Source organism: Mus caroli, unplaced genomic scaffold (genome assembly GCF_978045245.1).
Source record: "Mus caroli unplaced genomic scaffold, Mus_caroli_1 scaffold_4, whole genome shotgun sequence".
NCBI classification, from domain to species: domain Eukaryota; kingdom Metazoa; phylum Chordata; class Mammalia; order Rodentia; family Muridae; genus Mus; species Mus caroli.
Window position 1 is genome coordinate 91,594,807 of NW_028227259.1, and position 15,949 is coordinate 91,610,755.

General features: G+C 37.7%; 1 pseudogene; it reads right to left on the reverse strand.

Annotated features, from left to right (window-relative positions):
* Positions 1–357: 357 nt before the first annotated feature.
* LOC110288473 (submaxillary gland androgen-regulated protein 2-like) lies at positions 358–15,327 on the reverse strand (annotated as a pseudogene).
* Positions 15,328–15,949: the final 622 nt, after the last annotated feature.

Sequence of the window (15,949 nt, forward strand, 5' to 3'; positions counted from 1 at the left end):
AAGTTGACAACCAGGAATAGCTACTACACCCAGTTATAGAAGATGAATCTTTCAGGCCCCATGTGACTAGAATCTTTGCTAGGCTCACTGTCAATGGGAGAAGTATTTCATGGAGTTCCCATTGCACTAGCTTCCTAACTCAACCCCAAAATGCTCCCTGCCCTCATGCCCAATCTTTTCTGTTCTCCCTTCCTAGAGTGATCATTGCCTCCCCTCTGAAGCACTCATTTTTATTTAGCCTATCTGTGTTTGTGCATTGTAGCATGATTGATGTTTACTTTACTTGTAAGGTCCATATATATGTAAGCATGTACTAGGTTCTGACTACCAAAAGGATCTTTTTACTTGCCAGCACCTTCAAAAGCTTTCAGTAAATTTTGGGGCAATAGCAGGTGTTATGGAGATATTGGCAGCTGGCTTTGCATTTGATTTTTTCTGAGAACAATTAAAATAGGATTGCTTGGAGGTATAGGATAATGGAGGAATTGTTTTATAAGGATAATCAAATTCAATAGTGGAAATTAGTTTTTCAAATTCTATTCCAAGTGTATAAAGAAGGAAGAGGAACAGAATATGGTTGTTCAAACATGAAAATGGGGATATTGCCTGGTTGAACAATCTGTACAGGATTGCGATCAGGCTGAAGATAAAGATGAAAAGGAGGAGTTGAAGGAGCTACTGGTCTTGTAGGATAATGTTGCCCTCTGTGGCCTCTGTAACACTCACCAGACTGTGGGAGAAAGAAAATAAACAGCTTTAAATTAAATATTCACATAGAATTATTAGCATATATACTTTCTGTACAAAGGGTAATTTTTGGTGGCTTCTAAAAGTCCTACTTTCCCAAGAAATATGCTGCCTTGAGTTTATCAGCTATGTTCTTGTTCTTTTAAAAAATTCTGTAGCACTGGAAGCATAAGAAGTTATAGATTTAATGTTGCAAAAAAGAAGTCTTTTGATTTATAATAAAGTCTCATGTTGTGGAGACAAGCATGTGACATTTCAGTATATGATAGCAGAGTGGCCTCTGGCTCATGACCCGCAAAAAGTAGTGATGATTCTCATGGCCGCCTTTGGTCTTTACTCATACTTGGTCACTTTTACTCATATTTACTCATGTTTGGTCTGTAATTATATTGTTCTTGGTCTTTACCCTGACCTTGATATACTCAATTTCATTAGAGTCTAGATCCACTTCAGTAGTGACTTGCTTTGCAGGCATAAAAGCCTGGAAGCAGTCTCCAGGCAAAGAATTTCAAGGAAACTTAGCCTCCAGGGACCTTGGCATTCCCATAGCTAGAATGCCCCAGACTTGTCCTTGTAATATTGTAGAGGGTCTTGCATGATTTCTTACAGTATTTTACTGGATAAGAGTTAGAAATCTCAGGGGAAGCTTAGCAAAGTATACTTAAAATATTCATTAACAGCCAGGTATGGCAGACTAAATTGCATATTAGAAGAAAGTTTGTGAATTCTTCTGACAAATGGAGATTCTTTACAGATACTTAAAAGAACAGCCAAGTTACTCTCTTATGCAAGTATTAACCAAGGCCTAGGAAAAAAGAGGGTGTGGTATTCCATTATGCATGATAAGGTCTGCTAGAGCAGAAACACCTGGTGCTAGCTTTCACAAGGCTCAAAGGAGTAGCATAAGTTGTGACTAGGGTGTGAAATCCTTACCTGACATTATCTGACACTAGGCAGGGCTGTTTTATCTTTACTGTAAATATTTCCTGGTTCCTGTCAGTCCTTTGTAGGCATTCCTCTGTTTTGTGCCAGATGCTTTAATGTACTTTGCCTGCTGTGACACCCTACTCCTTTGTTTTCTATAGTATTTAAGACTGGATTCACTTTGTGAAAAATGACATCCAGATAAAGCACTCCCTTGTGTCTGTGTCCTTTTGTCACCCTTTTCATTGAATCTGTTGCCTGCCTGTAAGAGGAATCCCAAAATTATTTGTCATGGATTGAGAAAGGCCAACTGAGGCTGGTCAGTTGCAGTCTAGGAAGTGAAAGAGAATACATGGTATTTGTCTTCTGAGCATAGGTTACTGTGCTAACTACATTTTCTAGTTCCACTTGTGCTTCTGAAATTTTCACATTATATCAAAAAATAATCTTGAAGGGAAACTGAGGGGATTTACTAGAAATAAAAAGGAATAACACTAAATACAATTAGCCCAGTGTAGGTAAGGGGATCACAATCTGGCTTGGAGGAGAGTAGTGTGAGGTCATGAAATCTCCGTTAGATGGAATATGAAAATACCACACAGAAGCTTGTTACTAACATGTTCATTAAATAATAATAAACAAAATTGGGGCCACTTAGCACTATGATACAGGGTGGAATTTTATGAAGTGAGAAAGAATGGCCTTGGGATGAGGATGGAACTGCCTTCCAGGTTCCCCTTCTGCCTCTTGAGACACTTGAGAAAAGGACATGTCTATGCCAAGTGTAGACTATGCTCTGACAAACAGGCTCCCAACAGTCCTTTTCTGTGGTAATTTATTTTGCCTCTACAGAAACTTCTTACGTGTTTTTAAGTAAAAGTCCTCAAAACACTGAGAGAAAATGTTTTCCCTTATATTCCAAGCGTATAGATTCTCAGTGAAAGCTTAGATGACATTGAATGGAAAGAAAACATTATGAACAAACTCTTTAGCTGCGCTTTGTAGGTCTGTGTTGGGAGCTATTAAGACAACTCTATTGTCTTGATCTCTGAATTGGGCCTCTCCCCCCAAGAAGAAAAGGGGGTCAAAAGCGGGCCACAAACGCACCATTCTGAGAACAACCACAGAATGTTCCAGCCCTGTCAGCACCAGATGTCCTGACCACAAGATGTAACCTGATACCACCAAGTTCCTGCTTCCCCTTGTAGTTGCCAAAAGAAAAATTTCTGTTGCCCCATCCCTCCTGCTGTGAAGTACTTCCCCTTTTGCTTGTGCATTTAAGCCTTGAGCCTTGCTGAATACAGAGAGACCTTGATGCTACTCAGACTGTTTCCATGTCATTCTTGCACTTGGTTTCTGTATCTCCCTCCCCCGATTTGGTTCTTAGGAGAAGGTCCCCTCGAGACCCTCAAATAACTGGACCTGCTGGATGGGTCAGATCTGGTCACTGAAATTAATCGCAAACGGAAGTAGTTGCCATAAATATTGGGAAATGTCTTTGTCACTAAAGATCTTAGAATTCTGGGTTTTAATTCTAGTAAGTTTCAAAATATGTTCCAGAGTTTGTACTTGAAGGAATACATTTAGCCTAGTATCAGGGATGTCTAGATGTGTTTCAGGTGTTTATATAGACTGAATGGCTATAATGACTTTTTAAAGAGCCCGAACTGAGCCTTCTATTTTTCCTTTCCTCTTAACTACAGTGCATATAGATTGAAGACATTCTTCTGAAAATGAATATCCAGTAACAGCACACCTACTTTAAAGATCTTGCACCCCAGGATTTTCATACTGCCTCCTTTTTTTGTGCCCGGTTCTCTCTTTGCATCTCTCTAGTAAAGATCAGGCATATATGCCCTGCTCAATCCTTATGGCCCCTCAGAGTTCTGTTTCTCTTGTTCTTCCTACATGCCATATAACTTTTAATCATATTATTGATAGTTTATATTATTTCAAGACATGTCTATGTTACAAGTGCCCTCTCTATCTTATTAGTTCAATGGCTCCTGACCAATATTAGATATAAAATGTTCCATTTTAAATGTTGATCTACATGCAATGCCATTCAGAATTTTCTTGTTAATTATCTAGAGATTAAGTGTAGTAAAATATAGTTCACATTACTTTTCTTTTGATGCAAGAGAGAATTCGCTGAATATTTTGTTTTTCCTTTTGGATATTCTGATATTGACTAAGATATCATGATGTAGTAAAGTTTCTTGGGTATATTTATTATTTTTCCTAATGATTTATTACTATCTTTGTGACTATTAAATGAATCAGATTTTCAAATTGGAAATTAAAGCACTTGAATGATATTTCATGAGTAATTTGCAGCTTGTATATATTAGGAAATGCAGATATATAAAGTTAAAAATCTGACATAACAATTAGTAAGACAACATGAAGGATGGTGTTCGGTATATTGATACTCACCAAGAAGCATCCTATAAAAACCCAGAGGCTGAAGACCAAATGCAGTGGCTTCAACTTTCTGTAACCCCTGAAATTTAGAACAATGGCTGGTTTGCATTATTAAAAATGAAATGGCATTATTTGGAACATGTGCCAAGACGTGGCATATATATTGTGCCATGCATCTTAGAATAACTTTCTGATTTTTATCTTCGACTCAGAATTAATAACATATTATTGTTAGCTCATAACTTTTGATTCTCAAACAATGGCGCTAATTTTCATTTTTGACTGCTGAGCAAATGGAGCAAAAGTGCTGCATATTGAGACATCTTGGATCTGGGACTCCGCCAAGAGTAGTCTGCAAAGGTGAGAGTGTGGACTACAGAAGCTAACAGCTTCTGGGACAGGCAGGAGCCATAGAGCTTCTGAGGCAGCCCACTTTTTGGGCCCCAGACATCTGTGCACCTTCTTGGCCAGAGGATAGGTGTCTGCCCCGCTCAGGAGTGCTTTGCCTGAGCATGTGCAGCAGACATCTTTGTTCCTGGACTCTGCCAAGAAGTACAAAAATCCCTTAAAGAATTGCAGGAAAACACTAAAAAACAGGTGATGGAAATGAATAAAACCATCCAAGACCTAAAAAGGGAAGTAGACACAATAAAGAGAACCCAAAGTGAGGCAACACTGGAGATAGAAACCCTAGGAAAGAAATCTGGAACCATAGATTCGAGCATCAGCAATAGAATACAAGAGATAGAAGAGAGAATCTCAGGTGCAGAAGATTCCATAGAGAACATCAGCACAACAATCAAAGAAAATGGAAAATGCAAAAAGATCCTAACTCAAAACATCCAGTAAATCCAGGACACAATGAGAAGAGCAAACCTATGGATAATAGGAGTAGATGAGAATGAAGATTTTCAACTCAAAGGGCCAGCAAATATCTTCAACAAAATTATAGAAGAAAACTTCCCAAAACTAAAGGAATAGATTCCCATGAACATATAAGAAGCCTACAGAACTCCAAATAGAATGGACCAGAAAAGCAATTCCTCAGACACATAATAATCAGAACAACAAATGCACTAAATCAAGATAGAATATTAAAAGCAGTAAGGGAAAAAGGTCAAGTAACATATCAAGGCAAGCCTATCAGAATTACACCAGATTTTTGACCAGAGACTATGAAAGCCAGAAGAGCCTAGACAGATATTATACAGACACTAAGAGAACACAAATGACAACCCAGGCTACAACACTGAGCCAAACTTTCAATAACCTTAGATGGAGAATCAAAAGTATTCCAGGACAGAACCAAATTCACAAATTATCTTTCCACCAATCCAGCCCTTCAAAGGATAATAACAGAAAAAAACCAATACAAGGACAGAAACCATGTCCTACAAAAAGCAAGAAGGTAATCCCTCAACAAACCTAAAAGAAGACAGCCACAAGAACAGAATGCCAACCTTAGCAACAAAATCATAGGAAGCAAGAAATAATTTCCCTTAATATCAATTAATATCAATGGACTCAACTCCCCAATAAAAAGACATAGACCTACAGACTGACTACACAAACAGGAGCCAACATTTTGCTGCTTACAGGAAACCCATCTCAGGGAAAAAGATAGATACTACCTCAGAATGAAAGGCTGGAAAACAAATTTTCAAGCAAAAGGACTAAAGAAAGAAGCTGGAGTAGCCATTCTAATATCTAATAAAGACGACTTCCAACCCAAAATCATCAAAAAAGACAAGGAGGGGCAATTCATATTCAGCAAAGGTAAAATATTCCAAGAGGAATTTGCAATTCTGAATATCTATGCTTCAAATACAAGGGCAGCCACATTCATTAAAAAAAAACGTTAGTAAAGCTCAAAGCACAGATTGCACCTCACACAATAATAGTGAGAGACTTCAACACACCACTTTCACCAATGGACATATCATGGAAACAGAAATTAAACAGGGACACAGTGAAACTAACAGAAGTTATAAAACAAATGGATCTAACAGAATCTAAAGAATATTTTATCCTAAAACAAAGGGATATACCTCCTTCTCAGCACCTCATTGTACCTTCTCCAAAATTGAGCACATAATTGGTCACAAAACCAGCCTCAACATATACAAAAAGATTGAAACTGTCCGATGCATCTTATCAGATCACCATGGACTAAGGCTGATCTACAATGACAAAATAAATAATAGAAAGCCAACATTCATGTGGAAACTGAACAACACTCTTCTCAATGATACCTTGGTCAAGGAAGGACTAAAGAAAGAAATTAAGGACTTTTTGTAGTTTAATGAAAATGAAGCCACAACATACCCAAAATTATGGGACACAATGAAAGCATTTCTAAGAGGAAAACTCATAGCTCTGAGTGCCTCCAAAAAGAAACTAGAGAGAGCACACATTAGCAGCTTGACAACACAGCTAAAAGCTCTAGAACAAAAGGGAGCAAATTCACCCAAGAGGAGTAGAAGGCAGGAAATAATCAAACTCAGGGGCAAAATCAAGCAAGTGGAAACAAGAAGAACTATTCAAAGAATCAACCAATCAAGGAGCTGGTTCTTTGAGAAAATCAACAAGATAGATAAACCCTTAGCCAGACTCACTAGAGGGCACAGGGAAAGCATCCTAATTAACAAAATCAGAAATGAAAAGGGAGAAATAACAGCAGATCATGAAGAAATCCAAAACACCATCAGATCCTTCTACAAAAGGCTATACTCAACAAAACTGGAGAACCTGGATGAAATGGATAACTTTGTAAGACAGATACCAGATACCAAAGCTAAATGAAGATCTGGTTAGTGATCTAAACAATCCTATATTCCCTAAAGAAATAGAAGCAGTCATTAATAGTCTACCAACCAAAAAAGTCCAGGACCAGATGGGTTTACTGCAGAGTTCTATCAGACCTTCAAAGAAGATCTAATCCCAGTTATTCACAAACTATTCCACAAAATAGAAACAGCAGGTATTCTACCGAACTCATTCTATGAAGCAACAATTACTCTGATACCTAAACTACAAAAAGACCCAACAAAGATAGAGAACTTCAGACCATTTTCCCTTATGAATATCGATGCAAAAATCCTCAGTAAAGTTCTCACTAACCAAATCCAAGAACACACCAAAACAATTATCCATCCTGACTAAATAGGTTTCATCCCAAGGATGCAGGGATGGTTCAATATATGGAAATCCATCAATGTAATCCAGTATATAAACAAACTCAAAGACAAAAAAAACACATGATCATCTAATTAGATGCTGAGAAAGCATTTGACAAAATCCAACACCTATTCATGATAAAAGTCGCAATCTACAGAAAACCAGTAGCCAACATCAAAGTAAATGATGAAAAGGTGGAAACAATCCCACTAAAATCAGGGACTAGACATGGCTGCCCACTTTCTCCCTATCTATTCAAGATTGTACTTGAAGTCCTAGCCAGAGCAATTCAACAACAAATGAGATGAAGGGGATACAATTTGAAAAGGAAGAAGTCAAAATATCACTTTTTGCAGATGATATGATAGTATATATAAGTGACCCTAAAAGTTCCACCAGAGAACTCCTAAACCTGATAAACAGCTTCGGTGAAATAGCTGGATATAAAATTAACTCAAACAAGTCAATGGCCTTTCAGTATACAAAGGATAAACAGGCTGAGAAAGAAATTAGGGAAACAACACCCTTTTCAATAGTCACAAATAATATAATATAACTTGGCATGACTCTAACTGAAGAAGTGAAAGATCTGTATGATAAGAACTTCAAGTCTCTGAAGAAAGAAATTAAAGAAGATCTCAGAAGATGGAATGATCTCCCATGCTCTTGGATTGGCAGGCTCAATATAGTAAAAATGTTTCTCTTGCCAAAAGCAATCTATATATTCAATGCAATCCCCATCAAAATTCCAAATCAATTCTTCAACAAATTAGAAAAGGCAATCTGCAAACTCATCTGGAATAACAAAAAATCTAGGATAGCAAAAACTCTTCTCAAGGATAAAAGAACCTCTGGTAAAATCCCCATGCCTGACTTAAACCTGTACTACAGAGCAATTGTGATAAAAGCTGCATGGTACGGGTATAGCAACAGACAAGTAGACCAATGGAATAGAATTGAAGACCCAGAAATGAACCCACACACCTATGGTCACTTGATCTTTAACAAGGGAGCTAAAACCATCCAGTGGAAAAAAGACAGTATTTTCAACAAATGGTGCTGGCACAATTGGTGGTTATCATGTAGAAGAATGCGGATTGATCCATTCCTATCTCCTTGTACTTAGGTCAAATCTAAGTGGATTAAGGAACTCCACATGAAACCAGAGATACTGAAACTTATAGAGGAGTAAGTAGAGAAAATCTTCGAAGATATGGGTACAGGGGAAAAATTCCTGAAAAGAACAGCAATGGCTTGTGCTGTAAGATCAAGAATTGACAAATGGGGCCGGGCATGGTGGCGCACGCCTTTAATCCCAGCACTCGGGAGGCAGAGGCAGGTGGATTTCTGAGTTCGAGGCCAGCCTGGTCTACAGAGTGAGCTCCAGGACAACCAGGGCTATACAGAGAAACCCTGTCTCGAAAAAAAAAAAAAAAAGAATTGACAAATGGGACCTCATAAAACTGCAAAGCTTCTGCAAGGCAAAAGACACCGTCAATAAGACAAAACGGCCACCAACAGATTGGGAAAGGATCTTTACCTATCCTAAATTAGATAGGGGACTAATATCCAATATATGTAATGAACTCAAGAAGGTAGACTCCAGAAAATCAAATAACCCCATTAAAATTGGGGCTCAGAGCTAAAAAAGAATTCTCACCTGAGGAATACCGAATGGCTGAGAAGCACCAGAAAAAAATGTTCAACATCCTTAATCATCAGGGAAATGCAAATCAAAACAACCCTGACACTCCACCTCACAACAGTCAGAATGGCTAAGATCAAAAATTCAGGTGTTAGCAGATGCTGGTGAGGATTTGGAGAAAGAGGAACACTCCTCCATTGTTGGTGGGATTGCAAGCTTGTACAAATACTCTGGAAATCAGTCTGGCGATTCCTCAGAAAATTGGACATAGTACCACAGGAGGATCCTGATATACCTCTCCTGGGCATATATCCAGAAGATGTTCCAACTGATAAGAAGGACTCATGCTCCACTATGTTCATAGCTGCCTTATTTATGATAGCCAGAATCTGAAAAGATCCCAGATGCCCCTCAACAGAGGAATGGATACAAAATATGTGGTACATTTACACAATGGGGTACTACTCAGCTATTAAAAAGAATGAATTTATGAAATTCCTAGGCAAATGGATGGACCTGGAGAACATCATTCTGAGTGAGGTAACCCAATCACAAAAGAACTTGCACAATATGTACTTACTGGTAAGTGGATATTAGCCCAGGAATTTAGAATACCCGTGATATAAGATAAAATTTGCTAAACGCATGAAACTCAAGAAGAATGAAGACCAAAGTGTGGACACTTTGTCCATTCTTAGAATAGGGAACAAAATACCCATGGAAGGAGTTACAGTGACAAAATTTGGAGCTGAGACTAAGGATGGACCATCTAGAGACTGCCATATACGGGAATCCATCCCATAAACAGCTTCCAAATACTGACACCATTGCATACACTAGCACGATTTTGCTGAAAGTACCCAGATAGAGCTGTCTCCTGTGAGACTATTCTTGGACTGGCAAACACAGAAGTGGATGCTCACAGTCAGCTATTGGATGTTTCACAGGGCCCCCAATGGAGGAGCTAGAGAAAGTACCCAAGGAGCTAAAGGGATCTGCAATCCTATCGATGCAACAACAATATGAACTATCCAATATCCCCTCCCCCCCCCCCGTAGTTCGTGTCTCTAGCTGCATATGAATCAGAAGATGAACTAGTCGGCCATCAGTGGAAAGAGAGGCCCATTGGTAGTACAAACTTTATATGCCTCAGTACAGGGGAATGCTAGGGCCAAGAATTGGGAGTGGGTGGATGGGGGAGTGGGTGGGGTACCATGTGGGGGAATTTTGGGAAAGCATTGGAAACATAAAAAAAAAATAAATACCCAATTTTAAGAAAATGTGCTTCATATTTGTCCTTCAAGAGTCTGAACAACCGATAACTGAAAAGAGAAAGCTTTGGCTTAAGAATACATGTTTTGAAATGTACAGTTTCATTTGTGCATTTTGTTTTATTTTACAATTGCAGTTCTATGGCAATAAGTTTCTGTAAACTCATATTTGAGATGATACCACTTTAAATTGGTCACATTTATTTCTCTTAATAAAGAATAGATAAGGGAGAGTTCTTCCTATTTAATACAAGAAAAGATGAAAGCATAACTTAGTACATAGACTAGCTTTAAGAGTGTACTCTCATTGTGTATACAGTGAATGTGCTAAAAATCTGATTTCTGTTATACAACTGAGTTCCATTGTACCTAGGACAGAAAGAAACATCATAATTTATGTCTGTTTTCTTCTAAGGTGTCTCAAGGGTTGTGATAAATTTTTGGAGCCAGATGGCCTGAATTCTTCTTTTATACCACTGCACACAGTAGCCTGTCATCTCCTCTATCAACCCTGTTGATAGCTTCCATGTGGGAGCTGAACACTGCAAATCTTGAAAGAATCATAGGAAATGTTTTTCACTAGTTTTTTTGAACAAATGTCACATATCTTTTTTTCTTGAACTATATTTCATATGAAGTTTAATATTGAGAAAAATATATTATAAATATACACTGTAGAATAATTCTCTTTGAGAATACATCTGACAGTAATCCATCATTAAGAATTTTAAAGAACTATAATTTACAGGAGGGAGAAAAGGGAATGACTGACTTTGGTGGAGTCACTAAGTGATCAACATGAATAATTTTCTGTTGTTTGCATAAGTTTTCAAAATGTAATACAGTTTATGACTCACTTTTTTGTTGGTACTTATTGTCACAGTAATGAAACAAGAATTTTTTGGGTGGGGGAATGAAAATTTTTTATTAGATATTTTCTTTTATTACATTTCAAATGTTATCCCCTTTCCTAGTTTCCCGTCCGAAAATCCCCTACCCTCAACCCCCTCCTCCTGCTCTCCAAACTACTCACTCCCATTCCTGGTCCTGGTATTCCCCTATATTGGGGCATAGAGTCTTCAAAGGACCAAGGGCCTTTCCTTACATTGATGACTGAATGTCTTACTAATCTAAGTGATCAACATGAACATTTTTCTGTTGTTTGCATAAGTTTTCAAAATGATATAGTTTATGACTCACTGTTTTTGTGTAGGTATTTATTCTCACACTAATGAAACAAGCATATCTTATAGGCAGCCCATTAAAATGGTATATGATGGATGGGCAATATATAACGTGAGGTTCAAGGGCTTGATATTCCCAGGTACTTACCTTGGAGAAACTTCTTAGCCAGTGAATGTATTGGTTAGAAACAATCTGGTCAGTTAAGTTTGAGTGTTGGAGTATGGATGTCCAGAACTCTTAGCACTTATATTTGTTGTAATATAATTTTATTGGGTATAAAGAAACACAAATCAGAACATAAAGGAACTTTAGCTGATGATTTACACACAGGAAGAATCCTTGCCCATATCACAGTGTGTTTATGATTTGTTTTCATTTCCAAATACACTCTGTCTCTAAGGGGTTGAGCCTTCCTTAGAAAGCTGTATATTGAGTCAACATGTAATTTTGTTTCAGGTAAATTCAGGGGGACCTCTGTTGCATACCCTGGTAAAGGAACTGGAGAGATCTTACATTATCAACTTACCAGAACACCTGAGAACTCTAGAACAAAAGCAAACACATCAAAAAGGAGTAGGTGACAGGAAATGGTCAAACTCAGGGCAGAAATCAACCTAATAGAAACAAAGAACAATTCAATGAATCAATAAATCCAAATGCTTCTTCTCTGAATCAATAAGATACATAATCCCCTAGCCAAAATAACTAAAGAGCCCAAAAGCAGTATACAAATTAACAAAATCTGAAATGAAAAGGAAGACATAATAACATAAATGAGGAAATTCAAAAAAAAAATCATCAGATCCTAATACACAGCCTATAGTCAACAAAACTGGAAAATCTAGATGAAATGGATGATTTTCGAATCAGATAACACATACCAAAGTTACATTAAAAGCAGGTAAACTATCAAAACAGGCCCATATCATATAAGGAAAAAAATTCAGTCATCAAAATCTCTCAACCAATAAAAGCCCAAGCCCTGATGGATTTGGTGCATTATTCTACAAGACAATCAATGAAGACCTAATACTAATATTTGTCAAACTATTTTATAAAACAGAAACAAAAGGAATTAGAAGGTGATAAACAATTCAGTAAAGTGGATGGACACAAAAATAACCCTAATTCATTCTATGTAGCCACAATTACTCTCATACCTATACCACACAAGGAGCCAACCATATAAAGAGATCTTCAAACCAAACTCCCTTATAAATATCCATGCAAAAATACTCAATAAAATTCTTGCAAACCAAATCCTAGTACACATCAAATCATCATTCACCATGATTAAGTAGGTTTCATCCCAGGGATGCAAGGTTGGTTCAATATATGAAAATCTATCAAAGTAATCCACTATGTAAACAAACTCAAAGGAAAAAACAATCTCAAGATCAACTTCTTAAATGTAGAAAAATCATTTGACCAAACAGAACCCCACTTCATTTAAAAGTATTGGAGAATTCAGGAATTCAAGTGCCATACATAAACATAATACAAGTAATTTGATGTAAGTCAATAGACAATACCAAATTAAATGCAGAGATACTTGAAACAATCTCACTAAAAATGACTGTGGAAATCAATCTGGAGGTTTTTCAGAACATTAGAAATAGATGTAGCTGTAGACGCATCTGTACCACTCTTGGGCATATATCTAAAAGGTGCCGCAAAATACCATAGGGACATGTGTTCCACTATGCTTATACCAGCCTTGCTTGCCACAGTCAGAAGTTGGGAACAACCAGTTGTCCCACAACAGAAGAACAGATACAGAAAATATGATTCATTTAGGCAATGGAATACTATTCAGCCATTAAGACCGAGGAAAACCTAAGTTTTGCAAGCAAATGGATGGAACAAGAAAATATCATCCTGAGTTCTGTAACTCAGACCTTAAAGTCATGAATGGTATGTAATTACTAATATGTGGATATTAACCAAAAAGGTACAGAATACCCAAGATGAAGTCCACAGAACTCAAAAAGATTAACAAGATGAAAGACCTAAGTGAGGATGCTTCAGTTTCACTTGGGAGGGAGAAGAAAGCAATCCAGTGGTGGTAGGGAGGGTCGAGATCTCAGAAGGAAAGTGGAAAGGGTTTGGGGTAAGAGGAGGATATAATCTTATATTGGGTTGGGGAAAAGGAATGAAGTCCTGAGGGCTAGCAGAACGAATGGAAACAGGCAACCCTGGGAGGTAGGAGGTTGGGGGGACCCTCCAAAGTATACCACAGACCTGGGAGGTGACAAACTTTCAGGACTCAAAGGGAGAGACCTACCATGAAATGCTCTACAACGGGGAGAGGGAAGTTGTAGACCCTCTTTCCAGCAGAAAGATATGGCATCAAGTGAGGAATGGGACTGCCATAGAACAGTCAAATCTCTACCCAATAATTTTTCCTGTCTGAAAGAACTGCAGGGATGGAAATTGAGAGGAGCCTGAGGAAAAGGAGGTCCAGCAACAGGCCAAAATTGGGATCTAGCTCTAGGGGATGTCCCAAGGCCTGACATTATTACTCAGGCTAAGGAGTGTTCACAAAAAGGGACCTATCATTACTGCCCTCCAAAAGACCCAACAAGCAGCTGAAAGAGTCAGATGCACATATTTGCACCCAAGAAATGGACTAATGCTGGTGACCTCTATAGTTGAATTAGGGAAACCCTGGAAGAAGCTGAGGAGGAGGGCAACCCTGTAGGAGGACCAGCAGTCTGAATTAACCTGGACACCTCAGATCTCTCAAACACTGGACCACCGCCAGGCAGTATACACCAGATGATTTGAGGCCCCTAACACATATATGGCAGAGGACTTCAGTGTCTGTGATCATTCAGAGAGGATGCACCTATCCCTTGAGAGACTGAAGGCCCCAGGGTGTTTAGAGATCTGGTGGGGTTGATGGTAGGGACATCCTTGCAGAGACAGGGCTGTGGGGAGGATGTATGGCAGGTGGAACAGTCATCTGGAGTCTTAAATAAATAAATAAATAAATAAATAAATAAATAAATAAATAAATAAATAAATAAATAAATAAATAAATAAATGCTAGATTAACAAAAGAAAAAAGGAGTTGAGTTATTTATTCTGATTGTTCTTATAGGTCATCTTTTCTTATGTTTTAATCTCATGTTATTTGTTAAGTTATCTTAAAAAGAAATGTTACGTGGGAAGTACAAACTTTTAAAAAGTTGAATTTTCATGTGATTTTAAGAAAGTATTTAGTAAGAACAATTAGAGAGACCATTAAGCTGTCTATTGAATACTTGTTGCTCTATTGCTAGTCACATATTCTCTGTCTCTGTCTCTGTCTCTGTCTGTCTGTCTCTGTCTGTCTCTGTCTCACTCTCTCTGTCTCTCTCTGTCAGGGTACCATGCTAATAACATTCATAATTTCTGAAAGAAAGGACTCTTCTGCTTACATAATCTTGGTTTCAGTTTTAAGTTTTAAACTGTAATAATGAAGCTCTATATTAAGTTTGAGCTTACAAGTTTCAATACTTCTAGTCTCATGTATTATTCTCACACATCACAAAGTTGACTTAGCAAAGTCATTTGTGTTTAGTTCTAAGAGTAAACCCAGAGCATTGTATTTCCAGTGGACTTGTTTTTGTTGGTTAGTGATCTGTTTTTCTTTTTCAAACTTGGGGCAGTGTGTCTTTAAGTGTAGTGTAAACCTCTATAAGCTATGTCAGTGATTCTCAGTTTTCCTAATGCTGTGACCCTTTCCTATACTTCCTCATGATTTGGTGACCCCCCAAACAAGTATTTTTTGTTTTGGTTTGGTTTTTGGTTTTTGGTTTTTTTTTTAATACTTTCAAACTGTTTGAAATCATAATGTAAATATCTAATATATGGAATATCTGATATGTCACCCTAAGTGATCATTACCCACAGGTTAACAATCACTGGTCTAGGTGTTCTTGAAATTAACAATGTCTTCTGAGTGGCCATTACTTCAGCTCTGTGCCATCAAACCAAGCCTTGCAAATTATTTTAAATAACCCAAACACACACAAACATATATATACACAAACATACACATAAACATATATACACATACACAAACATACACACACATACACACACAAATACACACACAACCAGGTGTTTGGTTTGAGATTTTCACTTAAATATTGAGAAAATAATATCATGCAAAAGACATCCCACACAAAACCACAACCAAAGTAAACCAAACCAAATCAAACAAAAGTGAGTCAAAAACTTTACAAAATATCATTGAGTTAGTTTTGTGTTGATAAACTACTTCTGGGGTGGAGCCTGCCTTGAAGTGTGGCTCATAAACACAGTGAGATTCTTTTGGAGAAAATACCAATCATGTATTAATTGCAAATATCTTCCTTGTAGTGATGGAAGCCCATGCACTCTCCCTGTCTCAGTGGAAGGAGTCCACTGGGCTTAACCTTTTGTAGGCATTGTCCATGTGGCCTTGAGTTCATGTGTGTCAGCCTAGATGTATACAGAAGACCATGTTTTCTTGGAATTAGCAATCTTGTCTGGATTTTTCAATCTTTCTGCATGGGTATGATGGGAGAGCTTTGATGATGATACCTCA